Source organism: Lissotriton helveticus, chromosome 1_1 (genome assembly GCF_964261635.1).
Source record: "Lissotriton helveticus chromosome 1_1, aLisHel1.1, whole genome shotgun sequence".
Classification (NCBI taxonomy): Eukaryota; Metazoa; Chordata; class Amphibia; order Caudata; family Salamandridae; genus Lissotriton; species Lissotriton helveticus.
Window position 1 is genome coordinate 1,084,065,398 of NC_136057.1, and position 10,870 is coordinate 1,084,076,267.

Sequence of the window (10,870 nt, forward strand, 5' to 3'; positions counted from 1 at the left end):
GGAATCAAAATAAGCAGCCCTGGTATTCAGTACTGGCGTTCATCATTTTATAAATTAAGCTCTGGTACCCATGCAACAGGAGAGAGGGCTGGGGAGGTCCTGGCACTGCACACATGTCCAGCAGCACCAAAAGCAAAAGAAAATGTGTATAGACCACCAGCACAGTCACAAACCGTACATCTAGGAAACAGGATCAGTGGGAAATGAATGAAGAATAATGAACTGAGACTTCTAGGCACATTGTGCCGTTCTGGTTATAGTCGGTAGGATAAGGCGAGGGACGCAGGCGTGTATTTTTAATGAGTTGAACACTTCCTGCAGAGAACGTTACATAATTTGTAGGTGACAGTACCAAAGCCCAGGAGCACCACTGTGTGTCATTCCAAGGCAAATGAACAGAGCATAATTGAGTTCAATAATAACAGTTCTTATTTAAGAGTCAAGAAGCAGTTTGGTTTGTAATGCTTCTATAATGACCAATAGTGAGTAATACTATTGACCAATTTAGCTGCACTATTTTTATCCACCTCTGGAAGGCAAAAAGGTGAAATAAGTCCTGCCCAGATTCACGGTTTAACAACAAGGGCACAGCCCATTAAGTTTCTTTACTATAGGGCCACTGGCACTATGCGATTTTACGCCGGTGGCAATTTTGCAAAATTATAGATATGCCTCATTTGCCACATAATCCATAATCAGCCGTGTAATCTGCAGATTTTAACAAAAAAAATTTCTAGCACAAACGGTTCAAAATTACTAAAAATGCAGTGGCACGCGTTGCCATGCAGTGGAAGGGCCTTTGCAAAGGGTGACTAGTTACTTTTTGTGGCCTATTGCTATATTTGGGAGTTAAGCTTGTACTAATGAGGTGCAGCCAATGCTCAGGCAGTGTTAACGAGTTTGAAAATGACAAAGGATGCATTAATACTATCACAAAATATGCTGCAATATGTCTCATACTTTGCCTTTTGTTGCCGCATAATTTTATTAACCCTAGCGCATACTTTTGCCCTCCCTGTTGCATAAATCAAAAGGCCCTGCTTAGCGTTTACGTTTCCCCACACATATTTGGCAGGTTTTTTTGTGAGCGCCACATATATGCAAGTTCAGTTCTCGCATTCCGCAAAATTAACCGAAAAGAAGGAGAGAGACAAACAGCAACTCAAACAGAGTGATGCCAGCAAAAAAAGTGAATCCACCAGAGTCACGGATAGACTAGCTGTGCGCAGAGAAGCAGCCCCTGGGCACCTCAAGCGCTATCTAGACACATCTGAACACACGAGGCATGATTGAGCCGCGATGCTGGATTTAAAAGGCCCTGTCTCGGTCCTTCGCCGAGTACAGAAAGGTTCGAGTGGTCGCCCTTCCTCATAACAATGGCAGCCGCCCCTCGGGCCCGCACACACCCCCTCCTGTGCTGGGGAACGGAAACTCCTAATGAGATTAGTTGGTGTGCGCAGACATTACTTAGCCATGACTAAACCTGCTCCCTTCCTGCGGCCAATGGAAAATTCAAGACAACTCTGTTCTGTGCCTCCCTGCCGCACCGGCACCTCGAACGCTGACACCCAGCTCCAAAAACAACTCTCCATTTTTCTGCCTTTTTGGCTGATGGTGGCCAGGGATGGAAAAAAAAAAAAAGAGAAACCCGAATAACTACAAAGAAAATTGTACTCCGTAAGCGCATGAACCTGAGAAGGAGGAAACCACAGGCCCTCTTTGTGCGCACCAGTGAGTCATTTTCAAGATGTTGTCTGCTGCCAGTTTCAAACCGGAAGCGCATGGCAATTAGCCTTGCTGTTTCCAGACAAGCTAGAAACTCGCCCCAAACTCCCTTTAAAAGCCAGGCTGCTGCTCCCCCGCTCGCTGTAAACACGTTATCTTCTATAACCTACATCCACAGTGATGTGTACTGTGTCAACACTGATGGCCCATACTGGACACTGTCCGAGTTAACAACATTCATTTAGGGCCGGGCAAACCAAACGCAAGATGTGCCCAGCATTTCGGCCTCGCAGTGACTTGTGGTTAAAACAGCAGGAAATGCAAACTGAATCGGTGCAGGCTTCTCTTATGTTGGGTTGTGTTCTGTGGAGTTATGCGGTATGTTGAGGTGGCATACTATGTGACATTTTGTTATGCTGCATTAAACTATGCTGTGCTATGTTAAGTTACTTAAACTATACCCTGGTTTGTTATGCTATGCAGAGTCATTTCTTATGTTGTTGTGTTGTGACGTGTCACATTAACCTATGTTATTTTAAGTCACAGCGTGCTATACTGGATTGTGCTGAGGTATGTTATTTTGTTGGGCTTTGTTGACTTATGATATGCTTTGCTTTGTTTTGCTATTTTGCTGTGCTTGCTAGGATGAGTTTTCATATGTCGAATATTCAATATCTTTGAATAGACTGTGGATTACTCACTCTTATTACAGAGTACTGGGTCTAAACCGAGGTAACCCTTTACTTCTTCATTTGTTGACACAGAGCATTTATTATCACTATGTTTACACGTTTTGTTTCTTTAGTTTTTAGAAAACAGAGTTGATGCAACAGCATGCACCCTACTACTTATAAATTTTACAAATACGAAATCAAGATTTGTTTTATAAACAGTTTAGCTATACGGTTTTTAATCAGGAAGTTGCTCATCAAGTCTAATACTAAAGTGATACATTAGAGACTCCTACACAACCTGTAGTATTATAATTATACACTCAAAAGACTTACACAAGGTCAAGTCTCACATTTAGGCATCAAGAAGTGTCACACATAGTGTAATCCTACAGCTATACACCAGGAAGACTTACACTTTATGTAATCTTATAGTTATGTACAAGAAACCCATAGTTAAACATCTGGAAGTGTTACACATATTGTAGATTACTAGTAAAACCTAGACCGAGAATAACATTGTAGATATACGCCAGGAATTGCTACAAATGTGTAGTCTTATACACCAGTAAACCATATACGAATAAAACAATTAAAGCATACACCCTGAAGTTTTACAAAAAAGGGGAATGTTATAGTTTTATGACAGGAAGACTTACACATAGTATAGGCGTATAGTAATGCATAAGACATCCCTGCTTAAAGTGCATTTTAATATTTGTGCATCATTAAGTCTAACACGAAGCACAGTTTTATAACTGTGCATCAGTAAGTCTTGCACAGAGTGTAGCCTGCAGTTATACATGGGGAAGTGTTACAGAAAGTGTGGTTTTATAACTATGCATCAGTAAGTCTTACGGAAAGTGTAGTCTTATATATATATTTGGAAATATCACACAAGGCAATATAGCGTAACACAAATCTCGTTCAAAACAGCATAAAATAACATAACATCACATGTGTGTAACTTTATAGCTACATACCAAGATGACTTACACACACTTTAGCCTTACAGTTGTGCACCAGTAAGTCTTACAGAAGAAGTACTAGTGTTACAGTTATACACCATGAAGAATAACACAAAGTGTAGCCTTATTCGCCAGGTGGTATTAGCAAAGAGTAGTTTTATAGTTCTGCATCAGTAATCTTACAGAGTGCAGTTTTGCACCATTAAGTCGTGCACAAAGTGTAGCCTGTAGTTATACATCAGGACAGCCTTACACACAGTGTACCTGATAGTTATACATCTGAGACTCTTACACAAAGCGTTATCTAGTTACACATTGCAACAGTAATCTCACACAGGGTGCAGTTGTTCATCAGTAAGTCTTCACACAATGTAGCCTATAGGTATACATCATTACAGCCACACTCAAAGTGCACCCGGTGATTACACTTATGACATTCTTATGGAAAGCATAACATATTTTCACATCAGAGTCTCACACAGACTTTATACTTGCTATCATAAATCATCAAGTTTCCTGTAGTTATAAATGACAAAGGTCTTGAACAAAGTTGAGCCCTACTGTTCTACATCCCAAAGGGTCGCACAAAGTGATAGTGTCTCGTTTTAATTCACCCAGCCGTGCACCAAGTCTCGCCATAGCGCTGTGAGGGGGTGTTGCACGAAGTGCGAGCTGCTAGTTGTAAATCTTACAGACTTGCACGTGGAACAGTTACACGGGCAGTTTTCCAATTGCTCGTACTGAGCTCACACACAAACTGCTCTCGTTACCGAGGGATGCCCGTTAGCCGCCGAGCACACACAGCATCCGCTCTGCAAACACACACACACATCTGTACATCGGGAACCAGGTTATTTGGTCCCCACACACACCTTGTACATACCCAGACGTCCGATACACTTGAAAAGTTTCTTCCTGCTTTATTTCTTAATATTCTACAGGTAAAATCCACTCCGTTCCCATGCTGACAGGCGCCTGCAAACGTTGCTGCTGCTCTTGTAATGAGATTCTGTTTTTTTTCTTCTTTTTTTGCTGTAACTGTGTGCGCGAGAGAGAGCAGGAAGTTGGAGTAGTCAGACAGAGAGCCGGCTCACTTCCTTTCCTGCATTATTCCCTAGGCGGTTTGCAGTCTGTGTAAACAGGCTTTTCCTCCTCGCTCTCTCTCTCTGGCCGCTGATGTTCAGCATCACTGTAATCCTAGACACACAGGGGCGCGCGCGCGCACTCACACACACACACAGAGCAGGAAGTGAACAGTAACGACACACAGCACTCACCGGCAGCCGCCGCAGCCCCATCTGTCACAGACGTCAGCCTCTTCCTGCCACACACCCGTGGGGTGGGGCTCTGCCATCCTGCGCGCACAGATCACAACAGCCCTTAAGAACACAAGGTGTGACCTTTGTCAGCCAGCAAGGGCTCGCCCGAAGGCCTCAAACATCAATCCCCTTAAAACTCCTTACTGCAACCGGCCATCACAATACGGTCATATCATTACCAGACGTTACCGCATGAAAAAATATAATTTTAGTGACAACAGGAAGTGAGTATTTTAAACTACCGATGCACAGATTTACTAAAGCATTCCGTTAGCGTGATGCAAAGAGGAGAAAAGTGGTGCATGCTCTTTACAAGTACAAAATGTGCTTTGGTCAGGAAAGGTGGACTTCGCAAAGCACAACAACTGCTTTGCACTGCTGTGCCTCAAGTGGGCGTTACTGGGACGGAGCAAACGCCTATAGACTTGCCGCAAAACGTTATCTACTAAGATAACCAGACCAACCTTTGTCTGAAAAACTTATATACGTGAAGCAGGCGCAAACAACGGGCACTTGTTGACTTCTTTAAAAACAACACATTGCATAGTATCCTCCACCCTAGCAGTTGCCAATTATATATCTCCAGAATATCCCAATGCCACAGACTCTCTGGGATACTGATACAACCAAGACACTCAGGGCTCGAGTCGGGGTACCACGCGGGTGGACGGCGTCCCCCCACTTATTTTACCAGGAGCTCGATAACTGGAGCAAATGAAGCCACACATTCACTCTTTGGCCTCTCTGGGGTGAGATCGGAGCCCATTCAGAACGCTGCCCACGCGCTGGCTTCTTCAAGCCACCTTATGTGACGTCACTTCCTGCCGTGACGTCAGCGTCCCCCCCACTTCTTTTTTTAGGACATGTGCCCTGAAGACACTCCTGAAACTTCCGTTGCATGAACACGTGCTCGCGTTCTGGTATGTACTCAAGGTTGTTCCTTAAACTTAAGTACAATATCTTTTGAGGATATCTCATGTAACCTAATATCCAAAACGCAACAAACATATAATTTATATTACTTCAAGGTTTGTCTCTGATTTGGTACTTTAAACTGTATCACTTCATTTCCACAGATGTACTAAGATTGGATTTAGAAAAAGCGACCACAAATTGTGCCCTGATATTTGCAAATGATTTTGCAAAACTGACCTATGTATTAATAGGTCTGTTCATGTAACTGGGAATCACAGGGATGGTCAGGTAATGACATACATAAATAATATTCATTAATTAACCAGGTCGCAATTTGCGATCCCCTCTGTTGGACATATATGGTGGCCAGTGGCCTTCAAGGGACAGCAGACCTTTATCCCTGTGATTGCATTTCAAAAGGGAAACCTTTTTTTTTAAGCATACCAATTTCTTTAAAGGAAACAAGTCTGTTTAAAAACAAAAAGGTTTCCATTTTCTAAAAACGTCAGAGAGAGTTGGCAGTGCTCTTCTGGACAACTGCTGCCTACTTCCCGCAACGTCTCCACCCTGATTCCCAAAGGGGAAGGAGCAGAAAGAGGACCTATTCCTGTTTGTGAATCAGTTACCACCCTAACTTGGGAGTCAGGTAACTGATCAATGATTTGCAACCGGAATACCAGTTGCAAACCATTGATACAAACCTTACAGACTCACAATTTGGAAGGAAAGCTCAAAACATACTCCTTCAAATTGCAATTCGGTAGTTGTCGGAAACCCCTGTTTCCTATTTGAAAACTCTTTCCAAATCACAAAATGGGGTTAATAGACTTGAAATTGGGAGTTTGTGGTCATATATTCTGTTATTTAAGCAAATCACAGCGTTTGTGACCAAAAAATCCCATAGTAGATATTGTATAAGATTCCATAGAAGAGCATTTTTTAACCTTTTGACTTTTGTGGACCTTCACAGAATCATTACTAGAAATCGGGGACCCCCACTGAGTCATTATTGGAGTCTGGAGGTCTCGGCTTCGTCATTACTGGAAGCTGGGGACCCCAGCTTAAGCAGTTTCTAGGATTTGAATTTCAAAACAATACACAAAAATACAGAAACAAGTATACATCAAACATTACATGTTTTATTTAATTGACATGTAAATGTAGAAAAATCTGAATTTTCATGGGAAGGTTGGAGCTTTTTCTAAATTTGTTATTTTTCTTATGAAAGACAAAGCAATATGCTAGACATTAACATATCACTTTATCTTTTTTGCTACTAATAAATGTTCTCTATGTGTTGGTGAATAAAAGTTCTTCATTTTTTGGGCGTGGCTAAGGCAGCCGTCATGGCGGACGCGGCTTAGGTGAGCTCCGTCCCGCCGATTAATCTTCCGTCTAATTATCCTGGTTCCCCCCTCACCCGTGCGTGTCCCGCAGCGGTGGGGTGTAGCGGAAGGTGTCCGGCAGGTGCTGGGCGACTCTGCACTACATCGGTGACACTGGTCGTGGGCAATCGCTCCCGGAGGCGGAGCGGCCTACGTCGACGAGCAGCGCCGGGAGCCTCGAGTTTGGAGGCATCCGGAGGAGAGTGACGATCGTCGGCGGCCGGTCCGACGCGGCCGCGGGAGCCGCCCACCCTATACGGGGTGGAAACACTGGCGAGTGAGCCTTGTTGGGGCGGATGGTCGGCCCGGTGCTGCGCCGAAAGACCTGGCTGGCCGCTAAATAACCGCGACCGGCGGGGCACGGTTTGGCTGGCCGGAGGCAGCGGAGGGTGCCCTGACGGACCCCCGGGCCCGGAGACACGACCCCTGCGGTGGGTGTACACAGGGGTGCGCGGTGGCAGCCCTAGGAGGCGGTGGAACAGAGGAGCCGACACTGAGAGCCCGGCGGCCATTTCGGGCCGCCACAGACCTCGAGGCGGAGTGCACCGGACGGCGTCCATTTTGACTTGGAGTCGCCTAAGACTCGGCGGTGGGTTCGGGCCGCGGCGTGCTCCTGGAGAGCCCCCTAGCCGTGGCACGGAGATCCTCTGGGCGTTGGGAACACTTTGCAGTATATGCCCTGTTGGACCTGGCCCTTTTGGCAGGTTCACCCCGAAACTTTTTGCTTTTTCCTAGCCTGTTTCTGGAACCTGGTGTTGGTGATTTTAGGCCTTGGCGCACTTTTTCACTGTGGTACAGTGTAAAGTGCGTGAGCTCTCTGTGTATGTGTGGTGAGTGACCTGCCCTCCCATAGGAATGAATGGGGAATTCGTATGCCCATGGTAGTTCCTGATGTGTGGGGAGTGCAGGGTCGAGTTTGATATGTGAGAACTCGTGAGACTGAATGCTGCTCAATGGTATATGCGGCATGATTGTGTCTAGTCTAGAAGTGCCACTTTTAGAAGTTGGCATATTTGTGTAGTGAGTCTGCTGGCATGTGATTGGCTGGTGAGCCTTGAGGTGCCGGGTTTTTAGGAACCCGGTGGTGCCAGGGGATAACACCCGAAGACCTCTGAGTTCTCCCTTGTTCCGGACCACAGAAACAATGAGTCTTCTAGTCGCAGTCAGAGATCAGGTTTTATTGGTAGCTACCAAGTAACACGTGTCCTAGAAGCATGACAAACACGGGTCATGTATTCTCAGGAGACTGTTCGTGTTCGTTTTTACAGAACCAGCCTTCTCCTTATATACACATATAATGGCTTCGAGCAAGAATTCTTGAGTTTATGATATGGCTATAAACATATTTCTGCAATAATACAAAGTGCGGAGTCATGTAAGCAAGCCCACATTTTAGATGTCCAGTTCGTGATAGATTACCCAGTTAGGCCCGGGACTCCCATCAGATATCGATGAAACCTCAATAAAGAAGGGCACCTCCTAGTCATAAAACTGGCCATAAACAAGGAACGTGGACAGGTGCATGTTTGCAGAAAGCATGGTCTGTATGTAGTGAATGGTTTGTGGAATGTTATGCATTGATGCTATCGTATTCGGCCACTGGGCGAGGAGCTGCCCAAACAGGTTTGGCTTAAGGCCATGGAGTCAGTTGGGACAGGTCAGGGGGAAGTCAGGGAAGGTGGACGTGTCCTTTTGGATCAAGCTCGACCTTTAATTGACTTAACATGAGGGCAAGACGTAAGATGGATGCCGTTCACAAAATGGAGTCTAAGGGATTGGGACGGAAACTACGATTTAGGGGTGTTGGCAACCCTCGATTGTGACGCAAATACATAGGAATGATGTCCTAATCATTATCGGTTCATGGACACCAAAATCGGCATGGTACGTTGATATTTTGTGACACGGGTATTGGACCTCGATATTGGGATAACAACAGGGTCCAGATTTTCAGAACCACAGACCCTCCTTTTGCCCTTATGTAAGGCAATAACTCATGTTAATCAGAGTCCAAATCTGTATGAAGGAATTCGTGGAGATTCTGCTGTAACATCATTCTGTTGCTCAGTTCGTCCCTTGACACAGGCTTCTGTACACATGAAGTAGCACAGAGGCCACAGAGTGCAGGAGCACACTGTACACACAGGCAGAACATAAACAGAAGTGTTAAGATCATCCCAATGAAGATCAGTGCTTTCCATCCCCAGCCGGTGATCAGTTCCCAGAACCACCCTAGCAAGGACCAGTCCCCTTTCTCAACGTGAAGGGAACCAGATATTTCATGTAGTTTAGAGATGGCCTGGTATACTGTCGGCGCATTATCAGGGATGAATATGCAACAACTGGATTGGATGACTCTACACACACCACCACGATCGGCGAGTATGATATCAAGGGCAATTCGGTTCTGAAGGGTCATAAGTCGATCCGACTGAAGCTCGGTTGTCAAATTGCCAAGTGCTCCGGCCGTCGTAGTCACGGCGGATTCAACTATCCTTGCTAACTGGCGAATATTCCTGCTGTTCACCATAGGCCCCCAAAATGGCAGAAAACCTTTTGCGAAGTCAGCGAATTCCTGACCCGAGGTGTCGTCTTTACTCACGACACCTCTAGCTGTCCTTGTCCGATGGTAATCTGCTCGGGCCGTGTAGGTGGGAGGCAGCAGAAATGAGATGAAACACGTGCCTGAGAAGTCAGGGGGTAACCATGTATAGGCTTGGTCGTGGCAGACGAAATACGTGCCTTTGGCTGCTAAGAGTATAGGGGAAGTTCGGGAAGCGAACACATATGTTTCTGTGCAAATGCTCTTTCCTATGCTGTGGGATCCCTACCAATACCTTGTAAACATAAGTGACCTCGGTGGGGCACTATCCAAACTGGGCGGGATTTCTTTGCTGCTTGGCTCTTGATCAGGTAAACGCCATGTTTGGTTACGTTCCAACGAGTGTATGGAGTCAGTTCATCTTTGGGGATAGTCAGATATGTGTCGATATCCCTACTCATATTTCTTATCCCTGCTATTAGTGCCTTGTTACTGGAATCGCTCTCAGTGGAACGGGTCGGGTATGGTTCTAGGGCGAATAGGAACATGGTCTGAAAAGCCCACAGAGAACCATAATAACTAAATGGCAGGATGAAGTATGGGATACCCTTATCAGTTGTGTGCGGCATGAGTCCGCATATCCAACAGTTTGATGTGTTCATTATAGACTGGTGTTGGTGTAGGAGTTGGATGAAAGAGTTATTTACAAATTCGAGTCTTCTGGCAGACTCGTGTTCAGGTAGAGGGTGAAAAGAGTGTGGGGAGAGAGTGGGAGGAGGCGTTGGCAGAGTGTCATTTGAGAATAGGTAAACTCGAAATACGAATAGAGCATAACCAATCAAAAGCATCACAGTGCTACACAGCATTAGAACACATATTATTAAAAATCTTCTCTTGGACAGTATAGTACACAATTGTTTTTCAAAGTTCGTAGGTTTGACAGGTCTCCCTACCCTTGGAAACTCCATCCTCTACTTGCTGCCCGCGGTGGTAGGTTGATTCTGCCAGGGAGTGCGCTCCGTTCAGTCCGGGGTGACTCCCTCGGACCAACCAGGACCGTGGACCTAAAACTTCCTTGGTTGCACTCCCTACACTTCAACCGCGACCCTAGCAGCGGAACCGGATGGCGGTTCGAAAATCAAAAATGAGCTAGTTCCCTGGGACGAGAGAGCTGAAAGATCAAAAATAGTTCTTGGGGGGAAAAAGGGAAATCACATTAGATCAAGTTTTATCAGTCTCTGGGGCTAGATCTCAGGTCGTACCGTCGCTTCTCAGGTACGGTGTGGTCTTTAAACAATGTCTCAGGTTCGGTAGTGTCCAACTGCATAGACGATGACACAAGTCC

At 45.4% G+C, this 10,870-nt stretch overlaps 1 protein-coding gene across 3 annotated transcripts in view; it reads right to left on the reverse strand.

Moving 5' to 3' along the window:
• The window catches only part of ELK3 (ETS transcription factor ELK3), a 126,473-nt gene extending 121,869 nt beyond the window's left edge, over nucleotides 1-4,604 (reverse strand). Inside the window, exon 1 of one of the 3 annotated variants that reach the window (XM_078678074.1) lies at nucleotides 4,248-4,604. The gene's annotated coding sequence lies outside the window, so the exon portion shown is untranslated. Of the gene's footprint in view, nucleotides 1-4,236 lie in introns of all 3 variants that reach the window. The other 2 variants (XM_078678093.1, XM_078678085.1) reach the window with 2 other exon arrangements.
• Nucleotides 4,605-10,870: the final 6,266 nt, after the last annotated feature.